Source organism: Poromitra crassiceps (genome assembly GCF_964638095.1).
Source record: "Poromitra crassiceps genome assembly, chromosome: 2".
Lineage (NCBI taxonomy): Eukaryota > Metazoa > Chordata > Actinopteri > Beryciformes > Melamphaidae > Poromitra > Poromitra crassiceps.
In genome coordinates this window covers 114,925,820-114,951,759 of record NC_139624.1, presented here as the reverse complement: position 1 = coordinate 114,951,759, position 25,940 = coordinate 114,925,820, and positions in this window count along the sequence as shown.

Sequence of the window (25,940 nt, the reverse complement as noted above, 5' to 3'; positions counted from 1 at the left end):
CTGGTTGCTAATGTGGTTCCTCCTCTGGTCGTTAAGGGCGCCTGTTCGGAGGGAGGGGAACTGGTTGGAATAGCGTGAACCTCCCACGTGCTATGTCCTACCGGTGAAGCTTCCCCTGTCAGGTGAAAAGAAACGTCTGGCTAACTGCCCATGTCTCGGAGGAAGCGTGGAGCCAGTTTCGACTCTCCCCAGATCGGCAGAGGGTGGAGTAGCAACCAGGATAAATAAATTAAATTATCACTAATGGGGGATAAAAATGGGATAAAAAATTACATATTGTATGTTTAATACCATTCCATAATAACAGATTAATAGATTGTTCAAATTAGTTTGGAAAAGAGAAACATTTAAATAATGCATTACACTTTAACCACTTGTCAACAAGTTGTCAAGAGTTGTGCCCCAGACATAGATATTTATCTACGGCTGGCTACCGCGAGAGTAAGGTTAGGGTTATGTTTTGCGTTAGGCTTAAAGGCCGGCTTTACCGTGGGGAATATGAATATATATTAATTCTTAAAAAATCTTAAATTTCGAATCCGTTGAAATTTTTGAAATTGCTTGTTCACAGCCAGAGAGAAAAAAAAAAAAAAAAAAAGGGCCAGGTGACCCTGGCCCCAGGTGACCCTGGCCCTTTTTTTTTTTTTTTTTTTTTTTTTTCTCTGGCTGTGAACAAGCAATTTCAAAAATTTCAACGGATTCGAAATTTAAGATTTTTTAAAAATTAATATATATTCATATTCCCCACGGTAAAGCCGGCCTTTAAATAATGAAAACGATACGTATGGTTGAAATCTTCGATTTGAAATGACCAGATTCGAAAACACGGCCCGTGTGAACCCAAGTGTTTACGCCCTCTGCCGCCCCCATCCTCAAAGCCTTTAATTTCCACTATGCTATTTCAAGAGCCGACTGTCATTATTTACACAACCACTAGAGGGTGCTTCATTTTGATACGTTACTACAGGTCGTAAAAGCTGTTTGTACAAACGACATAATGGAGTCAAGGTTTTTACCACCTGCGCAGCTTGCGTGGTCAAAAGAAGGCATTTTGGGGTGAGTCAGGCGAAATTCATTCATTCATTCATTTAGGAATGGATAACAGTGGTGATGTCATCAGTAATGATGTCATCAGTGATGATGTCATCAGTGATGTCATCAGTGCCAAACTTGGGCTGTTGAAAGATGTAGTTTCCTTGAATGGGCTTGAGTTGCATGAGGTCGTCTGGTTGCTACATGATGCACGTGGTCCTGGGCCGAAGTTGCCCTTGTTTTTTTAGAACAGGCTCAATAATCAGTGTTAATTCTGACAGTAAATTTTGATTTAGTTGTAGTCATAGGGCCCTATCTTCGTACGGCGCTATTGTTTGCGCTGCCGTTTGCGCGCCTCTTATGCTATCTTCCTTGCATCTTAAGCTATCGTCTGCCTCCACCATCCAGTTTTGCGCTGGGATCTAAGCGCAGACACAGGTGTAGGCGTGGCCCAGGCGTGTCCGTGGGCCTCTAGCCTATCGTCTGCCTCCTGCAAGTGTCATTTTGCGCTCCGGCGAAGATACCGTCGCTATATTCCAAGCGTAAACAGAGGTTTGGGCGTTCCCCGTGCCAAAATAGGCATTCCAGTGCAATGTGTTAGAAAAAAGGCCTTGGGTGCTCTCAATTTTAACGCCACCACATAGCTGGTCTTAGCGCAAAAAAAAACACTACGCCAGGCGCATGCCTGAGCGCAGACAGTATTCTCCGCGCAGTGCAGGAAATCCTTGGTTGGATGTCACTCTCCAACACCTCGCGCCTGCACACACTCTTCTCTCCTCAGAATGCCACGTTGATTTTCAACTATAGCCTACATTGCAGAAAAAACACACCTTGATTTAAGGTCTGTGGTGTAACATTAGATTACTTTAGGAAAGGGTAGGAGAAAATAAAAAGCAAATGTTGATCTTTTCCAACCATTAGGCTACGTTTAATAGCACTGCAATAGCTCATCGGGGAGTGAGAGAGAGAGAGAGAGAGAGAGAGACACAGGGCATACTGTCGGCCTATAATGTTACTATACCCAGCTCAACTTAACTGCCTCATCTCCTAGTAGCCTAATAGCCAGTAACCTAGGCCTAGCTACTGCAAAAGTTAACTGCTGAAAATGTGATGTCTGGTTTTGTCACGAGTAGCCTACAACTGAAGTCCCATCAAGTCAAGACAGTGACAGAAGCATGTGTCTTTATGTGCGCCAATGGGAAAATGACGGACTAAATTGGTGGGATTCAATGTATATTAATAGAAACGAAAAAAAAATAGCTGATTAATAAAATGTGTGCTGGTGGAACGAAATTCAACTTCAAATAGAGCTGCATCACTAAGCGCAGCTCTCAGAACGCTGCGTAATTATGTATGCCTTAGCCCTGCAGCAGGAGAGAGAGCCGAAAAGGGATAAGCACAGCATGAAAGCTGAAAAACATTTATGGCAGTAACACCTACATACCGTCCGGGGCAGCATTAATTGCACACTTTTTTATACTGTCTCTAATAACGGTTTGTTTTGGTCAGGCTGAGTCAGTCTCGGGCTGAGTATGTGATAACGGTGGGCGAGTTGAGCTCGGTCCGCGTCTCAAGCGGGTTTGGTTGGGTCGGATTAGATTTCTTAGGACCGTTGAGAACTCGACAGCCAGGAGGACAGCACTCCGAGTTGAATACTTTTATTGCCACACAGACGTTTGGGCAGCAGCCCTTTTTCAGCGTGTGAAATGGCAATAATACACAGGTGATTCACAGGTGGGCATGAGCATGTTTTATTTGATTTCTATGCATGACAGCCTCACATCTCTCTCTCTCTCCCTCTCTCGCTCTCCCCATCTAGGCTATCTTTTCTCTCTGGCACTGTCCCTCTTAGTGAGGAGGAAGCTGCTGACGTGACACTGTGGCACGGTCACACCTACTCAATGCTTTTGGGCATAAACACGCCCATATGGAGCTTTGCACCGAGACGATGGGAAGAGCAGCGGGCCGACACGCCCACAATTAGGGCTTTGCTATTCCAGCACAAAATGGGCGCTAACGCAAAATTACCGCCGTTGCGAAGATAGGGCCCCTAGTCTTTTGACTAAAATGCTATTTAGTATTAGTCATAGTCTTTTGACTAAAATGCTATTTAGTTTTAGTCATAGTCTTTTGACTAAAATGCTATTTAGTTTTAGTCATAGTCTTTTGACTAAAATGCTATTTAATTTTAGTCATATTTTAGTCATATGAAATGTTTTAGGGTGCTTTCACACTGGTGCCCCGGTACCATTCCCGAGCACACTTGTGCCCAAATTCACCCAAAGTTCGGAACATCTAATGCAGCGATCCTCAAAGTCCGGACTCCGGTCCGCATCCGGACCCAGACGCCATCCTATCCGGACCGAGCCCTATAACCTACAAATCACTGAATAGTTACATTTTCACGGAGCATTTCTATTTTAACCGGCACATGCTTTTCTAGCCTTTACGGTACTGGTTTATCTGTCAGGAAGCTCACAGACCAATGCATGCGCTGTAAATCATCACACGTGATGCTACTCAGCCAATCAACAAGCGAATCGATTCTGCCTGCTGCTGCTGCGGGAGAGTTGACACACGGCGGAGGAGAGGTGAGACTCAGAGAAATGCGAGAGAAGTATTTCACATCGCGTGCTCAAAAGAAACGAGTAGACCGCGAAAACAAAGCTTTAGTTTTAATCCAGAGCAGGCAGACTCATGTTCATTCATTGGTCTCACGAGCAGTTCAAAACCAGTATGTCTCGTGAAGTGTGATGCGATCCTGACCAGCTGTCTATGGAAGTGCCACACATGAGCACACACACACTCAAATCCAGGGCGCACACACACCGGCATGCAAAGTTTGCATTGCGAGCGACCGATAGATAGAAAGACAGACAGACAGACAGAGTGGGAGCTCACTTCTATCAAGAGAAAAGGAGGTTTGTTGGCTGAGAGCCTGACTGATAAAATGTGAAATGGAGTTAAGAAAAGGAAGACAAGGGGGAACTTATTTTTCTAAAATTAAAGCACTTTATTTTAAGATGCAAATTTTTCCAAAGCACTCTGTTGTGTTATTTCTAAATGCAGCCATTATTTTACTTGAAATGAGAAAAGAACATGTATTTATTATTAGTGTAGGCTAGTTATTTATAATTAATCCAGTTAAATATGAAAACTGTAAATAAACATTATTGATGTTTATTTTGATTTAACAGTCAGTCATTGACTACATACAGACGTTGTACCATTAGGCTACTGCAATCATTGAAGTAGCCTAAGTTCAATGGGACTGAATCATAACGCAAGCTCAATGTTCCGGACCTTCGCTTGAGGACATTTTCTCTATCTGGACCTCTTAGAATTTTAATTGAGTGCCCCTGATCTAATGAGTGTGCGTTGCGTTCCGTGCCCGGGCACGGAATGGGGAACCATGACAGGGTCCACTTGAAAAGGTGGTCTGGGGAACACTTTGGCGTGCCCAGGGACGGAACACTTGAAAGTGAACGCCAACCGTACCGAACCACATGACAACACACCGGCGAGGATACACTCCAAGCGTAGGAGTGTACGCTGCAAGTATTCCATTCCTGAACGTTCCGTTCTGTTCTATGTTAGATTTAGTCGACTAAATTCGAACAGGTTAAGTGCGGGGACCGCCTTCCATTCCGAAACACCACCGTTCCGACACGCCCCCACCCAGAAACCCCCCTATTCCGAAACCCCCCCACTCCAAAATTGAAATAGATTTAACCCCCCCACTCCGAAACCCCCCCACTCCAAAATTGATTTTCAAGTCCATATTTCTCTGAGTTTCCTGCATTCCTGCAGCTTGAAATAAAGGTTTCAGATCATTGTTTTTTTATTATATGTCACTGTCTTCATATAATTTCGCTATAGCCGTAAACACAAGCCTGCTGCATTCAGATAGATACAGGAATGTGAACGTTCACCGATCGGGTGGAACGTTGGATACATCCTAAAATCAGCTGTGGATCACAGACATGTTTCCACTCTGTGTTGTTCAGAATCGCGCAAGCCGCTGCTCAGGGACTGGGCACAGCTGTCCCGCTTGCTTTCTCCCCCACTCCGCAAAGAAATACACCTTGACGCACACTCTAGTTAAGCGCGTATCGGGCCCGGAGCAGTGTTTTTATTTTTATTTTTTGGCACACTCCGAGCGCGTAGCATATTGACGCTTTGTCCCGTCCCTTGTGCGTCGCTTGTTACTAACATGGTACCCTTGAGCGACACATGAAACGACTTCGGCTTTCCGACTAAACTCAATGCAAACCCATGGAAGTAATCTTTGACGCTTATGGCAACTGCTCCCCCATTAGCCTAACTGCTCTCTCATTAGCCTAACTGCTCCCCCCCGTTAGTCAAGTGCTCCCCCATTAGGGTCTGGAGGAACTAACCTCTCCCAGACCCTAAACCTAACCTCTCCCACCCCCCATGCCTAAACCTAACCTCCCCCAGACCCTAACCCTAACCTCTCCCACCCCCATGCCTAAACCTAACCTCCCCCAGACCCTAAACCTAACTCTCCCAGCCCCCACGCCTAAACCTAACCTCCCCCTAGACGCTAATGGGTGAGCAGTTGACTAATGGGCGAGCAGTTAGGCTGATGGGGGAGCAGTTGCCATAAGCGTCAAAGATGACTTCTATGGGTTTGCATTGAGTTTAGTCGGAAAGCCCAAGTCGTTTCATGGGTCGCTCAAGGGTACCATTTTAGTAACAAGTGGCGCATAAGGGACGGGACAAAGCGTCAATATGCTACGTGCTCGGAGTGAGAACGTGTTGCAACACCAGGTGTGGTCTTGCGCATTCCTGGCTCGCAGTTTTCTGCAGGTGCACAGAGATATCTCTACAATCTAAACATTGTTAATTTATGTTGTCTTGCCATACAGTTTGTTAAGTTTGTCAAATGCGTAATCCGAGAGCGCAAGGATCTGTTCCACAGCACCATATTCAACTGATTATTTATATCTCCTGACACGCCGACAGGATCTAATCATAAATGATGTTTTCTACGCATCTAAAGGTGAGCTGTTACACACGCCCACATTCATACCGTGAAAAGTGTTTGAAAAAAATTAATTGTAACTTTGAGTCAAATGCTCACAGTTGAATAAGGTTCATTGAGTTAGCAAGATGAGGACGTTCTTATTTGTGAATGCCAGTCGGGTTGAACTGATTTTGTTTTATAAAAATCTGAGGAAATTTAACTTCCCCATTCCCGATGGTCTAGCGCCGCCTATGCATATTTTCAATAAAAAACAATGAGTTGCAGTGTTTGATGCAGGAAACTCTGAGAAATATGGACTTGAAAATCAATTTCGGAGTGGGGGGGTTTCGAAATGGAGGGGATGTCCCCATTCGGAATAGCGGTGCCTTTAACCCTAGAACACTAACGTGATTTAAAGTCACACCATCACTAACGTCGGGTGTATTTCACCCGATGCAATATACCCCATAAAACATACTTCTCATCAAAATATCTTAAAGTACAACAATACATGGCAAATTGAGGTACTCTTCTTTTGTTTTTAAATGTGAAATATCACAAAAAACACAAAAAAGTTTATTATGGGGGACATGTCAAATTCGGGAAAAATGAGGTAATAGTTATAAACCCCCCCCCCCCCAAAAAAAAAAAACAGGAGCTCCCAACTTCTCCTTCGGTCCACCCATTCATGGGACTTGTGTCTTATTCTTCTTCTTCTTTCGGCTATTCCCGTCAGGGGTCGCCACAGCGGATCATCTGTTTCCATCGGTTTCTGTCCTCTGCATCGTCCTCCGTCACGCCCACTGCCTGCATGTCCTCTTTCACTGCGTCCATGAACCTCCTCTTGGGACTTGTGTGGTGAAAAAAAAAAAAAAAAAGTCACCACAATACCATTAACCCTAACCCGAAGATATTTTACCCTCTATCACTAACGTTGGGTGAAAATCACCCGAACACGTAGCCGGTAGAAAAAACCATGAATGGGAGCAGGGAAACAAACCTATATTCAATGACGTCAGTGAGCATCCTGAAGGTACCTAAGGACCCGCCCACCTCAGACAGCAGCAAGACAATGAAAATCACGTGAATTCAATTGTCCGGGTGAAAATCACCCGACGTTAGTGTTCTAGGGTTAAAAAAATGGGAAACCCCCTCCATTACGAAGAATGGAGGTCGATCTTCGGAGTGGGGGGGTTTCGAAAAGGCAGGGTGTAACCGTTAAGTGCATGCATGCCTGATGGATGTGGAGGATGAGTTGGGAAGCTGGTTATGTTTGGGATAGGTTATGTTTAGGATAGGTTATGTTTAGGATAGGTTATGTTTAGGATAGGTTATGTTTAGGATAGGTTATGTTTAGGATAAGATATGTTTAGGATAGGTTATGTTTAGGATAGGTTATGTTTAGGATAAGATATGTTTAGGATAGGTTATGTTTAGGATAAGATATGTTTAGGATAGGTTATGTTTAGGATAGGTTATGTTTAGGATAAGATATGTTTAGGATAGGATATGTTTAGGATAGGTTATGTTTAGGATAAGATATGTTTAGGATAGGATATGTTTAGGATAGGTTATGTTTAGGATAAGATATGTTTAGGATAGGTTATGTTTAGGATAAGATATGTTTAGGATAGGTTATGTTTAGGATAAGATATGTTTAGGATAGGTTATGTTTAGGATAAGATATGTTTAGGATAGGTTATGTTTAGGATAAGATATGTTTAGGATAGGCTATGTTTAGGATAGGTTATGTTTGGGATAGGTTATGTTTGGGATAGGTTATGTTTAGGATAGGTTATGTTTAGGATAGGTTATGTTTAGGATAAGATATGTTTAGGATAGGTTATGTTTAGGATAGGATATGTTTAGGATAGGTTATGTTTAGGATAAGATATGTTTAGGATAGGATATGTTTAGGATAGGTTATGTTTAGGATAAGATATGTTTAGGATAGGTTATGTTTAGGATAGGATATGTTTAGGATAGGTTATGTTTAGGATAGGTTATGTTTCTCAGTCACTCCCCTCAGTACCTTCCCATCTCGGCATGCATCAAATTCAAGACACTGGTACTGCTGCAGGGCATTACACCAGACTGCTCCTCCGTATCTGCAATCAATGGTCAGGTTCCAAACCTCACCCCGCTCCTCCACCCTTGCAGATCCCCTCACCCCTCTATCGCTACGTGGGCTCAAAAGTCGTTCATCCCGATCTCGACTCTTCTTGTCCCTGGCACCACAATGGTGGAACGAGCTCCCTCCTTCTGTCAGGATGGCCAAATCTCTGCCCAATTTTCCGCAAAAACACTGTGGCCCAATGGTTAGAGAAGCAAGCTTATGACCGGAAGGTCATCGGTTCAATCCCCGGGACTGGCAGGATAAATCTGGGTGGGTAAAGTGAAAAGGCAGCACTTGCCCCTCCCTCATTACCACCACCGAGGTGCCCTTGAGCAAGGCCCTTAACCCCAACCACTCCAGTGGAGCTGCTCAGTGGCCAACAGATCAGACTGTGGTTGTACTGAGGCCCATACCACGAATGGAGGATAAACAGATCCAGGTATAGATAACGTTATGGTCCGCCATGTTATGAACGTTAGATGTATGGTATATATATAGTTACATGTGTCTACTAACATTATTAAAATATCATAAAGTAACGCTATTTTCTCATAATTTGCTTAACTATTACTATGCTATCTGATGCCTTGCGCCACATTGCTGCCTCTACCGATCGGAAGTATTACTGTTCTTATTATCCGATGTTTGTCATCAATTTTCCTCGACATGGGGCTATAATTTAGAAAACGGACCACGTGAGAGCATGAAAAATACTTGAAATTGTTTTTTCAGACCATAAACTCATTTGGAAAGTGTTTATTTAAGACATAGACCGAGAGAGAAGTTGGCTCGTTTCCCATAGAGTTGAACGCATGTTCCTGGGGAGTGCTACACAAACTCTGCCCCCCACTGGCCATTTGAAAGAATGCAATTTCCGCATAGGCTTTAAAAAGAGGGAGGCTGAATTCGGCACTGGTGGATAATGAATGTAACAGTCGTAAATATGCCTAATGTTACTACTGTAAAGCTTATGGAACATTGTTTGACTGTTGAGTTTGGTCGCGTCCAGCTCACATCAACACCAGGCATTAGACTCTACGGTATAATATAGGGGGAGCAGGCTAATTCCTGGCTCATGCTAACCTGAGTCTCCACTTCCCCGCAGTCAACAAAAGCCAAAACACGACCAAACATGCCACAACAACGTCCACTAATTCATCCAGAATCCTTCCTGGCCATCTCGAGGCTGATCTGGGCGATAAATTGTCCAGGTTGCCGTTTTCAAGTGACTTTTATGAGCTAACTGAGTTACAAAGCAACCAACACCTCTGCTGTTGCCAGGCAGCTGCTTCATTGTGCTTGGGTGCATGCGATTACAGCTCATGCACACGCTGCTTGCAGTTACTCTAACGGCCACCGGTGTCAGTAATAGAACTGAAAATGTTTTTGCTATTTTTTGTCATTTTTGGCCATTCCTCACTTCAAGGTCGTTAGGTTTTCTTTTATATCAGACACAGGTTTTTGTTCCTACCTGACATGTTTCGACGGCAATACTTCCGTCTTCATCAGAGGTGTCACTAGATGGTATGTGATGTGTCTTAAACAGCTGATGTTGTTTAAGTGTTCTCACTTCAAGGTGCTAGTTCAGGATTAGGATTTAGGTTTAGGGTTATAGGTGTATGTACCATTACCAGTAATGCATTTGGGCAGAACTAGAGAAATCTACCAAAGAGTAATGTGTGAGACTTCCTGGCTTTGTCCATTTGATGTGGTCGCGGAAAAGCGCCTATCATTTTGCATAGTAGTATTTACATGGTAATATTTTGCAGTATGTGTCGCCTCATTCAACAAGCCACCTTATGCTGTGCAATTTCACTCCAAATAACCAGAAATAAAGCTTCTAGGGCAAAGAACCATCAAACTTTCAGTTTTCACTATTGCAACACTCAATATGACGCTTATGAAGGTGTTATTGTAACATTTACAATCCAAATAATTTGGGACGACTGTAAAATTGAAAGCTCATTGGGACATTGAAGCATTTTCAAGCGGCCTTATATGTTATGAAACATCATCAGAGGGGGGTTTATGAGGAATTATCATCTTTGTTGCCATCGTTTAGGGTTATTTGTTTTAACTGGATGTGTTGCGAGGAGAGGAGATGGAGAGGAACTTGAAGATGAAGAGCAGCGTATGGTGGGATGGAGAGGGGTGTCCGCTGAGGCTCGGACTCCCCCATTCAATCTGTGCCATCTCCACGAGGGCGACAAATAGATTGCTTTTTAAATAGATTGCTTAGTGGCACTATCTCACAGCCGCTGATGTGGATACATTTCATAGTCGCGTGTCGCCTTTTTAAATGAATGTTATTTCGATGAGCCATTATTAGAGGCGGTGCTGCTGCTGCTCCCATATAGCCCTCGTCCCCTCGTTTGACACCAAAAAAAGAAGAAGAAGAAGAAAAGGGGAGTAGAAAAAAGAATGAAAGAGATACAGTATAGACATATTAGAAGGAGGATGGGGACATACTTCAATGGCAAAGAGATATAGCATCTGAGTGTTTAATGGCCTGGTATTTTGTCTATATGCTCTGCCGCGCCCTTCAGTAGAGTCAATATTATGCTGGTGGGAGTGTGTGCGGGGCTGGGGGTGGGAAATAATGGGTGAGAGATGTAGAAAACGAAAAAGAAGCACATGAGGAGAGTGGGAAACAGAGGAGTTGGGGAAACAGAGGAGAGGGAAAACAGAGGACAGGCGAAACAAAGGAGTTGGGGAAACAGAAGAGAGGAGAAACCAATGAGAGGGGGAAACAGAGGAGAGTGGGAAACAGAAGAGAAGAGAAACAGAGGAGAGTGGAGAACAGAAGAGAGGAGAAACAGAGGAGAGGGAAACAGAGGACAGGGGGAAACAGAGGAGATGGGGAAACAGAGGTGAGTGTGAAACAGAAGAGAGAAGAAACAGAGGAGAGTGGGAAACCAAAGAGAGGAGAAACAGAGGAGAGGGAAAACAGGATAGGGGAAACAGAGGACAGGGGGAAACAGAGGATAGGGGAACAGGGGAGGGGGTGTTTTCAGTGTTCCTGCTATTGACTGTTTGCTTCCCTGAACATGATGCTGCAGGCTCCAGCTGCTGCTTCACAGTAGGGATGCAGCGGTTTCCGGTTTGAAGGTATACCCCGGTTTGAAAAAGTCACGGTATCAAAACCACTAAGATTTGCCGTCATACCTTCTCCACAGTATCAGCTGTTTCCCCAAAACAACGTGCCGGTTGCTTGCAGAGTGCAGCTTACGCGGCCCCTCCCCCTTGCTGCATGCCTACCTAGACGCACAGTAGTGAGGAGCTGCCCTTGACTGTGTTTACAACCATGTGTGTGATAAAGCAGGAGAACGCAAGGAAGGACCCCCCTGAACTTTCCCCCCATCTAAAAAGACGACGTCGGCTGTATGGGAATATTTCGGCTATTGTAAAATCACAGATGGCCATAGCCTTCAGAATGACTGATGAGTCTCGCGTTGAGCCTAGGATGGCCAGGGCTTAGATCTGCGTGAGCACGACCCGTCGTTATTTGTCAAATTCAAGCTACATTAAAACGTTGTCTTGCTTCAACATACATCGCATTGGACATAAACTATTTCCACCCGCAGGTTTGAGGAGTAGCTAACAAACGTCTGATAAATGCTCTCTCTATGCTAACGTTACCTACTGAGGCAGCTAACATGGCTAATTAGCTAGCTAACACCAGCTATCTTTCTCCACTAACTAACGTTAACGTTAGTTGACTGAGCGAACGTCGCTGTACAGCAGGTCGTTATCAAAACGTATTGCACTGAAGAGAAGTAACATCAGATAATGACGAAAGCCTCCTCCAACCTGTCAGTGGAAAATGATGCACAAACTTTGTGTGTGTGAGTGAGAGAGAGAGAGAGAGAGAGAGAGAGACAGAAACAGGGACAGAGGCTGTGTGTGTGTGTGTGTGTGTGTGTGTGTGTGTGTGTGTGTGAGGAAACAATAATTGTGTCCAGTGTTCACCCATTACAAAAGAGAAGCGTGTATTTGATATTATTATGATGTTTTAGTTTCACATCAAACTAATTAGATTAAATCATTTACATTTATAAGTAAGAACAGTAGGCCTACTATATTAACATAGTATAATAAGAAACTATATTAACACATACTTGCCAGTTAACTGTCATTACAGTTGGAGGTTACATTAACATTTTTTCTCAGTCCACAATTCAGCAAACTGTTAAAAATAAAATAAATTTTGTTCATTGGCATTTTTTACACATAAAGGTCCGCAATACCGCGATACCGTGAAACCGTGGTATTTTTGTCCAAGGTTATCATACCGTCAAAAACTCATACCGTTGCATCCCTACTTCACAGCGCATTCTAATGCTCAACTCCCAGTAGGTCTGATAAACAATGCAAAACAAACTTGTAGAAAAAAGCTTTTGTTTCTTCTAAATTTAGAACAATGACTACGTTTACATGGACTGCAATAATCCATCTTTTTTATAAAGTTTTTACAGATTCTTCTCCTCACATTTTCTCCCCAATTGTTCTAGGCCAATTACTGTACCCCTGCTGTCCCGGTCGTTACTCCACTCCCTCTGCTGATCTGGGGGGAGTTGTAGACTAGCACATGCTTCCTCCGATACATGTGCCAGCCGCTTCTTTTCACCTGACTGCGAGGAATTTCACCGGCAGGATGTAGCAGCCCTTACAGAAAACACACATGAGTTTCACATGTGTCCACATGAGTTTCACATGTGACCACATGTGCCATATGTGGACACATGTGAAACTCATGTGGACACATGTGGACATCATGTTACCACATGTTATAACATGTGGTAACATATTATAACATGTGGAAAACATGTTATAATATGTTATAACATGTGAAAAATATTTTGCCACATGTTGTATTATGTGATGACATGTGGAGCGGATGTGGAAATCATGTTACCACATGCTGTGACATGTGGTAACATGTGGAGCAACAGGTTTTCCACATGTGGAGCACATGTGGAAAACATGTAGAGCACATGTGGAAAATGTGTAGAGCACATGTGGGAAACGTGTAGAACACATGTGTAAAACGTGTAGAGCACATGTGGAAAACATGTAGAGCACATGTGGAAAACATGTAGAGCACATGTGGAAAATGTGTAGAACACATGTGTAAAACGTGTAGAGCACATGTGGAAAACAGAAAACATGTAGAGCACATGTGGGAAAACGTGTGAGAGCACATGTGGAAAACATATAGAGCCCATGTGGAAAACATGTAGAGCACATGTGGGAAAACGTGTAGAGCACATGTGGAAAACATGTAGAGCACATGTGGAAACCAGGACAGCAAATGTGGAAAACATGTAGAGCACATGTGGAAAACATGTAGAGCACATGTGGGAACCAGGAGAGCACATGTGGAAAACATGTAGAGCACATGTGGGAAAACGTGTAGAGCACATGTGGAAAACATGTAGAGCACATGTGGGAAAACGTGTAGAGCACATGTGGGAACGAGGAGAGCACATGTGGAAAACATGTAGAGCACATGTGGAAAACATGTAGAACACATGTGGAAAACATGTAGAGCACATGTGGAAAACATGTAGAGCACATGTGGAAAACATGTAGAGCACATGTGGAAACCAGGAGAGCACATGTGTAAAACGTGTAGAGCACAAAAAAATAGTAATTAGTGCATCAAGTTGCTAGAGCGTAATGCAAACATTTGTGTGTGTTCTTCTGTTATCTTCTGGCAACAAGCTTGCAGGTGCACATGTGTGTTAGAGAAGCAAATGGAAATTAAATTAATTGAATGAAAATACAATTAGGCCTATCAAAAACTTGGGGACAATGTTTGCCCCTTGATCATGTTTTTTTGTGTGCATTCTGAGATTTATTGGAGCATATTTGCCCTTGCCCCTGGCTAATTTTTCCTACAGTGTATCAGGCTACCATGAAAACATAGGGGTCACCTTTTATGTCATCAATCATGTTCAGGAGATTTGATGCAAAATAACTTGGTTATGGTGGAAGATATATAGCCTATGTCAATGGGTGGAAGGTAAAAAGGTAAAACACAATACAAGAGGCTAATACAATCCTGTATAAATCAGTAGTCCCTTAAAATAACCTTACATATAGGCTACATTGATGATGATTATATTATTATTATTATTATTATTATTATTATTATTATTATTATTATTATTATTATTATTATCCTATTAGTTATCATTATTACCTTCAAGCTATGTTATTTTTTCTACTGTTAACAGAGAGGCGTTAATTAAACTCTAAGTCAGAGCAGTGGCATGTGGGTCAGACTAATTTAATTTCTGATGCCAGTTTTCCTAATTCAATTGGAACTATTTTGTTTGTTGACAAACTAGTAGTAGCCTATCACTACGCATTGTGGGCAGTGGAGCCTCCTCTGATATCATGACAGCACTGACAGCGCGGGTCCGCGAGACCATCTCCAAACTTTGCCGCCAATCAGCAGCAGCACCATTCATCAGGACGCACTGCACTGCGCTGCGCGAGCGCGGTCCTCTGAAAACAAAACGAACCGGCGGCTTGAAGCAGATATTTGAGGTGAGTGAAATTAACTAACTTGTCTAACAAGTGTGTTATTTATTGCGACAGAAAGAGGTTATTCACATCACTTGCTTGCTAGTTGCTTGTCAGAGGGAGAGAGGGGCTGAGGGGTGAATCGATAGGCAACTTTTTACCGTGTAATATAGAGCCATGCTGCCGAGTCATGCTAGCTGCTAGGTTTGCCTGGCTTCCACGTAGCATAATGTACCCTAAATGTCTTAGAGAGAGAGAGAGTGAGGAGCTGAGTGCAGGACGATACGGGAGGAGATGGGAGATGAGAGCGAGGAGGTCAGTGCCGTGTGTGGAAACATACACATGAGCAAAGTGCACACAGACATACAGTAGGCTACAGGCAGACTGGATACTTGGTGAAAGAAGAGCGGCCAACTAAGAATCTTTCCCACTTTATACAACTGCTACATTTTTAACCTTTATTTCTCCAGGGCAATCACATTGAGATTTCCATCTCGTTTTACATTCATTTTCTCTCCTCCGAGCTCGAGCCACTAACGTCAGGTTAACGTAATTCCCTGGAATGCAAGACTTAACGAGCCAGTTAGGCTACATGGCGTTGCATTCTTAGACATTGCTGTTTGCTTTTATTTGGTATGTTACATACAATTGGCTAAATTATTAGTTAATTCAGAGTTAGATGATATTGGAGAAGCCAGCCATTTTATTTTATTTATATAGTTTTGATACGGCTACACAACCGGGTCAAATGGGCGTGGCTACATAAGGTGAATACAACTGCTACATTTTTAACCTTTATTTATCCAGGGCAATCACATTGAGATGTCCATCTCGTTTTACATTACGGGGTTAAGGGCCTTGTTCAAGGGCACCTCAGTGGTGGTAATGAGGGAGGGGCAAGTGCTGCTTTTCACACATGCTTTTCTAATTGACACTGTCTCTTTGTCTACCGTATATACTGTGTTTCTGTGCAGGTGTTTGATAATGACATTGTGGGACAAACAGCCAGTGGAGGACACCCAATCTGTTAAGTAAATTGAGATTTTTTTTCCTCCAAAAACCTATTCCTGTTGTTCCTGATTTCTGGAAATATACATTGCTGTTGAGTTTTCATTTCATTTTATTTTATTTTATTTTATTTTATTTTATTTTATTTTGTGTGTGTGCTTTGAGCACCACAAGCCAAGTGCCATCCAGTTCCATTGTATTAAAGAGAAGGCAGACATCTCTATGGCCGATGTCTCCAAAACTCAACAACTCACACCAAAACCGTCTAGATTGACATATGCTGTGGGTGGCTCTAGTTTTAATTACAGGTGACTGGTTTGTTAAATAAAAGATGTGTGCACATAGCTGATGCCATGAGCACAAGGAACCTCAGTGCATTTTGCCTCTATTTACTTTTTTTTTTTTTGCAATTTTTTGCAATTTTTTTGCAATTTTTGTAAATTAAATTTTCAGTGTAGTTGATCACTTTTAAAGTAGCTCATGCTTCACTTTTCTGTAGCACGTTTTCAAACAGCAGTTGAAATATTGACCAAAGAACAGTGTTACTTTGCCACTAATTTATCTGTGTTTACTTTTCAGTTTGATACAAAGAGTGGCTCCAGAACCAAAACCTGGGTGAAGCAGATGTGGAAGCTCGAGTGGGGAAGCCTGGATGCTACATCACAGAGAAAACAATGGACATAAACAAACAAACAAAAAATACTACTTAAAGGGACACTCCACCAAAAAACAATGCTGATTTTGCACATAATCTCACACATATCCAAAAACTGTAAACCGTTTTGCAAGCATACATTTAGTTCGACAGTTATTGAGAGTTGATTTAAGTTGTGATTTGTGAATGATATCACTGGTCCATGACTTAACTCAAATCAACTCTCAATAACTGAAATTAATTCATTAAATGAATGCCTGCAAAACTGTTTACATTTTTCGGATTATGTGAGATTTTGTGCAAAATAAATCAGCATTGTTTTTCAATCGAGTTCTTTACTTCTGACTTGACTTAAGGCCTTTGCTCCTCAAGGGATCATAGGCCATTGACAAAATGTCCTCCACCTCACTCCATCTCCCCAATTGAGCCCGCTCCCAGACATTTCTGCCTGTACACCTCTTCTCCAGCTGTTCCTGGGGCGACCTCTTTTCTTCTCAGGTGATGTTGTCTGTTTTGTTGTGTTATTGTTAATTAGTCAGTAGTTTTATTATTTTATTGAGTTTAATTGTAATGAGTCTTTAATTGTCTTCACCACGTTAGTTGATTTGAGTCACACTTTTACTTTTAATACTTTTTACATAAAGACAGGTACAGGCTGACTGTTCAGGTGCACTGCTGTTCTCTCTCCCACTCCCTCTCTGTGTTGCTTGTATTTAATAAATAATTATATTGTTATGTAAACCTGAAATAGTCTTCATTTAACTAGTTCAAGAAAGATTACTTTTGTGATGTTTATCTGGTCTGACTACTCTCAGCATGGGGTGCTGGTTAACAAGCATTCAACCATATAGACCAGCATGTTGTGTTTGACACCAGCAAACCAGCATAGCTGGTGTATGCTGGTCACACCAGCATACCAGCAGATGTTGGTGTGACCAGTATACCCATGGGAATTACATGGGTTTCACATGTAATATCATAGGTTTCACATGCAAATCCATATGGGATACACATGGGTATTGATGTGGGTTTAACATGGGAATTTACATGGGTTTCACATGTTATCCCATAGGTTTCACATGTAATCCCATGGGTTTCACATGGGAATTCATATGGTTTTAACATGGGAATTCATATGGTTTTAACATGGGAATTTACATGGGTTTCACATGTTATCCCATAGGTTTCACATGTAATCCCATGGGTTTCACATGGAAATTCATATGGTTTTAACATGGGAATTTACATGGGTTTCACATGTTATCCCATAGGTTTCACATGTAATCCCATGGGTTTCACATGGGAATTCATATGGTTTTAACATGGGAATTTACATGGGTTTCACATGTTATCCCATAGGTTTCACATGTAATCCCATGGGTTTCACATGGGAATTCATATGGTTTTAACATGGGAATTTACATGGGTTTCACATGTTATCCCATAGGTTTCACATGTAATCCCATGGGTTTCACATGGGAATTCATATGGTTTTAACATGGGAATTTACATGGGTTTCACATGTTATCCCATAGGTTTCACATGTAATCCCATGGGTTTCACATGGGAATTCATATGGTTTTAACATGGGAATTTACGTGGGTTTCACATGTTATCCCATAGGTTTCACATGTAATCCCATGGGTTTCACATGGGAATTCATATGGTTTTAACATGGGAATTTACATGGGGTTCACATGCAATCCCATGGGTTTCACATGCAATCCAATAGGTTTTACATGGGTTTCACATGTAATCCCATAGGTTTCATATGGGTTTCACATGTAGGAATGTGTGACCAAGCCGGAACTGCAGCTAAAAGGAATTTAATCTGCAGTTTTGGCACACACAAAAACATGTTATTTTCCCCTATTCTATTTTAGTATCTCTGCATACTGGGGCCCCTAAACAGTCTTGCAATTGCACAAATTGGCTATGAGTGAAGCTGAGACTCTTGTGGATTCCACAAGCCCAATTGCATTCATGTGTGATGATGTATGATGTTACTCCCCATAGGCCATAGTATAGTCTTACATTTTTCTGTAGTACAGTATGTGTGGTGAGCCTGTACATTCATGTAAATCTGTGGTCTTTATTGCCTTGCCATAGTAAATTTAACTTTTTACGTGTAAAGTGGAAGCAGGGGGGGCACTTCAAGTGTGGTCACCCAGGGCCACCACCCTGTGGTGGCCTAGATATGCTTTTGGTCTGTTTTGCGTTTGCCTCTTAAATACAGAAGCACCCTCTGCTCATACCCAATCTCAGTCTGCGGATATCGCAAAGTAAAGACGATCCATAATTAATCTCAGTCTGCAGATATCACAAAGTAAAGATGATGCCTAAAGTAAAGATGATGCCTAATCTCAGTCTGCAGATATCACAAAGTAAAGATGATGCATAATCTCAGTCTGCAGACAGCCGCGGCGGCAAGGGTGGGCTTGAGCCCCCCCTGAAATTAACCAAGCCCCCCCTAAACCCCCCCTGGAAATTTCTTTGGAGAAAAACAAAAACTTAATTTATAGCAACTAAACTAGGCTAATACACAAATATTCTGAAGTGTATTCTAAAAATATAAATTAATTAAAAAAAGAATCCACTGATCGATGTATTGGTGCTCTGTTCATCATAGTAGAAGTGAAAATTCCCAGCCTCCTTGAACACAGCATTTACACACCTCTGTGGCTGCGTCTGACCCATGCGCTGCACCAGGCCGGCCCATTTTTTATAGAGGGGTTCTCCCCCTACTGGCAAGTGATTATGGCAGATTATGGCATGGTGTGAGAGAAGGACCTCCCCTCTGCTCTGCTCAAAGTGGCCTGCTCCATCTCAAAGCGTCTCAACAACGGAAGTTCAATTTCCTTACATACATGTCAATATCTACAGGTAAAATGGACATAAAACAAGCGTCTAGCGTTAGTATCGCGCAACTTTATATTGATCAAGCCTTTATGTTGATGGCCATCACAAAGGAGATACTTTATTTTGCTTTGCACACGGACTGGACTGGACAGCAGCACAGGATCGAGCGCACTGATGTTAATAGGTAGGCAGGGCATGGAATTTATATTTGATATATATAATGGCTTTGTTAAGACTGCGTTGCCTACTGTGCTGTTGTGTTTTTTGGCCTCCATGCCGTGCTCATGCATGTGGTGTGAATGTGTTTCAGTGTTTGTATAGTTACAGTCTTATTTCATGATGTGTGCGTCATGTACAGTACAAAGACGATGTTCTGCCTTGTGGCACCGGGCAGTTGTGTCGGGGATCATAGATATGCAGATATGACAAAGTAAAGATTAGGGATGCACGATATATCGGCAATCATATCGGTATCGGCCGATGTTCGTCATTTTTTAACATATCGTCATATCGGTATCGGTCAGATGTTGCAATGTCGGTTATCATTATCAGCCAAATTCTTCACATTGATATGAAATAATGCAGTAAATCTATGATTTATGGGCTTTTCCAAAGGCTTTGTAAATAAAGAAATGCATAACTTTTTCAAATTCAGTGTTAACATGTGTTTTTCAGTATGTACAAAATGTGATGATCATAAAAATGTGGTTTTATACAGATCATATCGACATCGGTAAATATCGGTTATCGGCCATAACAGCAATGTTAATATCGGTTATCGGCATCGGCCAAAATTTTCATATCGGTGCATCCCTAGTAAAGATGATGCATAATCTCAGTCTACGGATATCACAAAGTAAAGATAATGCATAATCTCAGTCTGCAGATATCACAAAGTAAAGATAATGCATAATCTCAGTCTGCAGATATCACAAAGTAAAGATAATGCATAATCTCAGTCTGCAGATATCACAAAGTAAAGATAATGCATAATCTCAGTCTGCAGATATCACAAAGTAAAGATAATGCATAATCTCAGTCTGCAGATATCACAAAGTAAAGATAATGCATAATCTCAGTCTGCAGATATCACAAAGTAAAGATAATGCATAATCCCATGTCTGCGGATATCACAAAGTAAAGATAATGCATAATCTCAGTCTGCAGATATCACAAAGTAAAGATGATGGATCATTAATAATAATATATAATTAATCACACATACATAATTAATTTGTACAAGAGCCCAATATTTCCTGTGGCTTTCTGCCAAATGAGCCTGGGCTGTACCTTCCGATCATTACTGTCAATTCTCCTTAACAGCATGCTAATAAGTAATGAGCAGCCTGAAAACAGTCCTAACCAATAGCTGCAGACTTTTCCATCGAGCTAGAAACACCTCAGGCAAGAAAATAACTTGACATGTTTGTCTAAAAATAAATTAATTCAGATTTTGACTGAAACCTTCATTGAAATATTTGGTTCACGGATCAAAGGCATATAAAAAAAAACTTGAGCCCAGAAGTGTAATCTGAAAATAAAATAGAGCTATACAAACACATCATATTACTAATGAATTACCCCCAAACAGAGCATTATCAAATATACTGCGCCTATCACTACACTGGTCACTAATTAAAAACAATAGATTCTGCTTGGTTAGATTTTTTCTTTTTCTATTTTTGCATTCCGGTTGGTGGTGGGATTCCAATTATGGCAGTTTTAAGATGATTACAAGAGATAAAATGTGCTAAGATGCCCGGGGTGTTTGCGGGCTAAATTACGGTAAATAGGATGTAATATGGTAATCTGATGTGTGGCGATAAGAGGATGTAAATAGCGGCATATTGAATCTCAGTTTCCACTATAGTAGGTGGGGTGGGACAGGATTTCAAAAAATGACGATCATGTTATACACTATCAATCAAAAGTTTGGACACACCTGATTGAATGTTCTTTTCTTTTTTTTCTTTTTTTTTTAACCTTTATTTAACCAGGCAAATAAACAAAGAACAAATTATTATTTACAAGGCCTCTTGGAGGGAGGGGGGAGAGGGGGCGCTGAAAAAAGAAATCCGGTTAAAAGTTTAAAAAGGCAACAGTACATAAACCATCTAAACACTTCAACATAAACAGATACAAGTAGTGGTACACATGCAGCATTTCCGACATACTGTAGCTAAATGACCAACCCGTTCTCACTCCGAGCGCGTAGCATATTGACGCTTTGTCCCGACCCTTGTGCGTCGCTTGTTACTAACATGGTAGCCTTGAGTGACCCATGAAACGACTTGGGCTTTCCGACTAAACTCAATGTAAACCCATGGAAGTCATCTTTGACGCTTATGGCAACTGCTCCCCCATTAGCCTAACTGCTCCCCCATTAGTCAACTGCTCCCCCATTAGGGTCTGGAGGAGCTAACCTCTCCCATACCCTAACCCTAAACCTAACCTCTCCCACCCCCATGCCTAAACCTAACCTCCCCCAGACCCTAACCTAACCCTAACCTCTCCCACCCCCCATGCCTAAACCTAACCTCCCCCAGACCCTAACCCTAACCTCTCCCACCCCCCACGCCTAAACCTAACCTCCCCCCATGTGTTGAGCCGAGCGAGTATTGTAAGCGGTAGATGTCATTTGCAACAGGTGGCACATAGGGGGGGACAAACCAAGGAGTGTTTTGTAAATGAGCGTGAACCAGTGCATACTGTATTACGACGGGAGTGCAGGGATAGCCAGTTGATTTTTTTTATTTAACCTTTATTTACCCAGGCGAGCAAGTAAGAACAAATTCTTATATACAAAAGCAGCCTGACAAAAAGCAATGGCTTTTTGAGGGAAGGGGGGTGGGAGGCTAAAATAAAAACAAGGTTATATACATACAGTACAAGTTAAAATTACAGTAGCAGCAAGGAGCATGTTATATACAAGTCGAAATTACAATAATAATGATAAGAGAGAGAGAGAGGGGGGGAGAAAGGGAAAGGGAGAGGGAGAAATAAAGCGAGAGGAAGACAGAGAAGGAGGAGGGGGGAGAGCGGGAGGTGGGTGAAGGGGCGGGGAAGGGGAGAGGAGAAGGGACTGTGGGGGGTATGTGTGCGGGTGGGAGGCCGTCAGCAGGTACAACAGTCGACTACGATCTGTTGCAGAATTTGCTTAAAAGCAGTGAGTGATGTGAGGACAGTGAGTTTGAGGGTGTTTTGTAGGATGTTCCAGTCGTTTGCTGTAGAAAAACAGAAAGCGTTGTGACCAAAGACGGTGCAGACTTTGAGTCTGATGAAGTTGCTGGACCTTAAGTTGTAGTCGGAAGTGGAGAAGTGCAGAAGGGAGGAGAGGTAGAGAGGAGTTTTGCCAAGAATAGTTTTATAGATGAGCTGGAGCCAGTGACGAGACCGAGGAGAGGAGTAAAGGGTGCAGTGGTGAGCGTTGAAAGGGGCGTTGGTGGCAAAGCGGATAGCAGAGTGGTAGAGGACATCAAGTTTATGGAGTGAGGTCTTGCATGCAGATCTGTAGACTACGTCACCATAATCAAACATGGGAAGTATTGTCATTTGAACCAGAGTGAGTTTAGCAGAGGAAGTGAAGGTGAAGCGCATTCTGTATAAGAAGCCGAGTTTGGATTTGACCTTGGACTGTAATCTGGTGATGTGGTGAGAGAAATACAGAGTACTGTCTACTCTAGCCAAATCCCCAAGTATTTATACTCAGTGACCTGGTCTAGAACAGCCCCCTCAAGGGTGGTGATGTCGAAGCCAGTGGGGGGTGCAGCAGAGCCCCTCCTCCCAAACCATATGACCTTGGTCTTGCTGGTGTTTAGCAGCAAGGTTGAGGGAGGAAACGGCCTGCTGGACATTACGGAAGTTATCCTGGAGTGAGGTGAGTACTAAATCTGGGGAGGGACCGATGGAATAGAGAACAGTGTCATAGGCGTAGAGGTGAATGGAAGAGTTTGTAACCGAGCATGCAATATCGTTTATATAAATGAAGAAGAGTGTGGGGGCTAGGATTGATCCCTGAGGTACACCCTTAGTGACGGGGAGGGGTGGTGAGAGGAAGTGTTCATCCGTTGCACCCTGTCAGTGAGGTAGTTTGTGAACCAAGCCAGAGACCCCAATGGTGCTCAGCCTGTCAGTGAGGATGGAATGATTGACTGTGTCAAAGGCCTTAGCTAGGTCGATAAAGATTGCTGCACAGTGATGTTTTGAGTCTAATGCAGATGTTACGTCATTCAGAACTTTGAGCGTAGCAGTGACACAACCATAACCAGGACGAAAACCAGATTGAACACCAGAGAGGATATTTTACCTGTCCAGATAGCCAGTGAGTTTGTTTAGTTTCTCCAGTACTTTTGAGAGACATGGAAGTATGGAGATGGGTCTGTAACAGTTAGGATCAGTCAGATCCCCTCCCTTGAAAAGGGGGCGCACTAATGCTGCTTTCCAAGCACATGGGACTTCAGCTGTGTGGAGGGACAGGTTAAACATCTCTGTGATGGGAGCTGCAATGATGGGGGCCACAATCTTAAAAAAGAAGGGATCTAGCTCATCAGACCCCGGTGGCTTTTTTTGGTCCAGTCTGAGCAGCTCATCCAGAACCTCTTTCTCTGAGACAGGCTGGGTGAGGGTGTGTAAGGGGGCATGATGCCTGGGGAGAAGTGGGAGGGTAGGGTGTTTAAGGGGAGAGTTTGGGGGTGGGTTTAAGGGAGAGGGGCTTCCTGACGGGCAAGGCAGGCTGGGGGACTTGAAAATAAGTCCAGAAATCTTTCAGTAAACTAAAGTAGCTTGCTTTGGCCTTGCGCAGGGCGCAGGGCGCAGTGCAGGGCTTTATTTCTGATCTGTCTGAAGGCCAGGCAGTCTGCAGGGGTTTTAGTTTGCTGTGCTTTGCGCCAGGCAGTGTTTTTTTGCTATTAAAGTACTGTGAGATTGTGGTTAAACCAGGGGCTAGAGCGATTTTTTGTTCTGATTTTCTTCACGGGCGCATGCCTGTTCACAATGGAACCAAACAAATCGCAGAACAAATTCCAAGCGTCATTTCACAGAAGGAATCAGGCTGATTCTAAACCATTTAACATGTGCCAGATCATGGAGAAAAGCTTGATTATTGAAGTTTTTTTTTTTATTCGTTTCAGACTGATCAAAGCAGGCTGTTTAACAGAGCTATTACTTCGGACACAAGCAATGAAACAGTGGTCGCTGATGTCATTACAGAAAACACCAGACTGAGCATGCGCGAGTGAGCAGTCGCAAGGGTTTTCATGGCTCCCTAATGCACGTCAAACAAATGGATTAAACTACCTAAAAAGTCAATCTACCTTATAACCTCTACACTCTACTGAAAGAGAAACAAGTAGCCTAACCTGTGAGTAGCCTACCTACCTTGAAAGGGAGCGCCTTTTACCTATTTGGCAAAAAACAAACTGGTAGACTAAACAGGTGAGCGGCCACCGCACCTCAATCAATCATGCCTGAAACACTTGTCAGCCTCGGTGCCAAATTGAATGACTTGACGTCTAAGATGGACAAGTTGTTTGACCTGACTACTGCGAATAACACACTGCTGAACTCGGTTGTCAAAAGAGTTGGAGCCCTAGAGACAAAAGTTGAAACTAATGCGGGCGCTCTGCATGACACTGAAGTCAAACTGGACGCCCAGGTTGAGCGCGTCTCACACCTGGAAAATAAACTGCAGAGCGCTATGGAGATGATTGATCAACTTGAGAACCGTCACCGACAGAACAACCTGAGGCTTCTGAATGTGCCCGAAAAAGAAGAAAGCGGCATGCAAATGACTGTGTTCTTGGTAAACTTTTTTAAGGCTATACTGCTGGAGGAAAGGGACTTTGAGAGAGCGCACCGCCTGGGGCCAATCAGAGAAAATCAGCGATATCCGCGGGCCATTATTTTCAAGCTACACTACTTCCAGAAGAAACAGCTAATTTTGAATTCGTGCAGGACGAGCCTAAAAGACTGTGCTTTCAGAGTGGTACCCGATATATCGGCACAACTTCAAGCAAAGAGGTCAGAGTTCTGGCCGCTGAGAGCGCAGCTGCATGACCTGGGAATCAAGACTTATCTTCGGCACCCGGCCATCCTCTGGGTGGAGGAGAACGGACGAGAGAAGAAGAGTTTCAACACTCCGGATCAAGCCCGAGAGCAGCTGAAACGCCTTTATCCATCGATAAAATAAACGCTGCAAAATGGGACTCTGAACACTATGGCAAGAAGACGGCAGTCGGTAAGAGAACATTGTGACCGGATAGCCTATAATCGAACTGAATGGGATTATTAGGCCTAGCCTATTGCTGGTAACCTCATGCTCTGAATAAGGAAGTCTTCGAATTGAATCTGAATTCACCATCTATGAGGACAATGACAATGACTTCATGGGACATAAGGGGCTTGGCAACGCACATAATGGTGTTCTTCAATCGCGTATTCCTGTACCCAGTCAGTCTCCCTCCCTCTCCCCCTCCCTCTCCTTCGCTCCCTCCCCCCCCCCCCACTCCCTCTCTCTTTCTCTCTCTCTCTCTCTCATTAGCCTACACAGAATATTTCATGTTCATTTTCTCTTCCTGTATTTAAATGTTTCTCTTTGCTATTTTTATTTTTTATTTTTTATTCTCCTACTTCAGTAGGCTATCTATTTGATGTAGTTTGTTGATGTAGTTAGCCCAAAGGATAATGTAGAAAAGAACGAATTAAAATGAGAATGGTATTATTTCTCTCTTCCTGAATTTTATTTATTTTTTCTC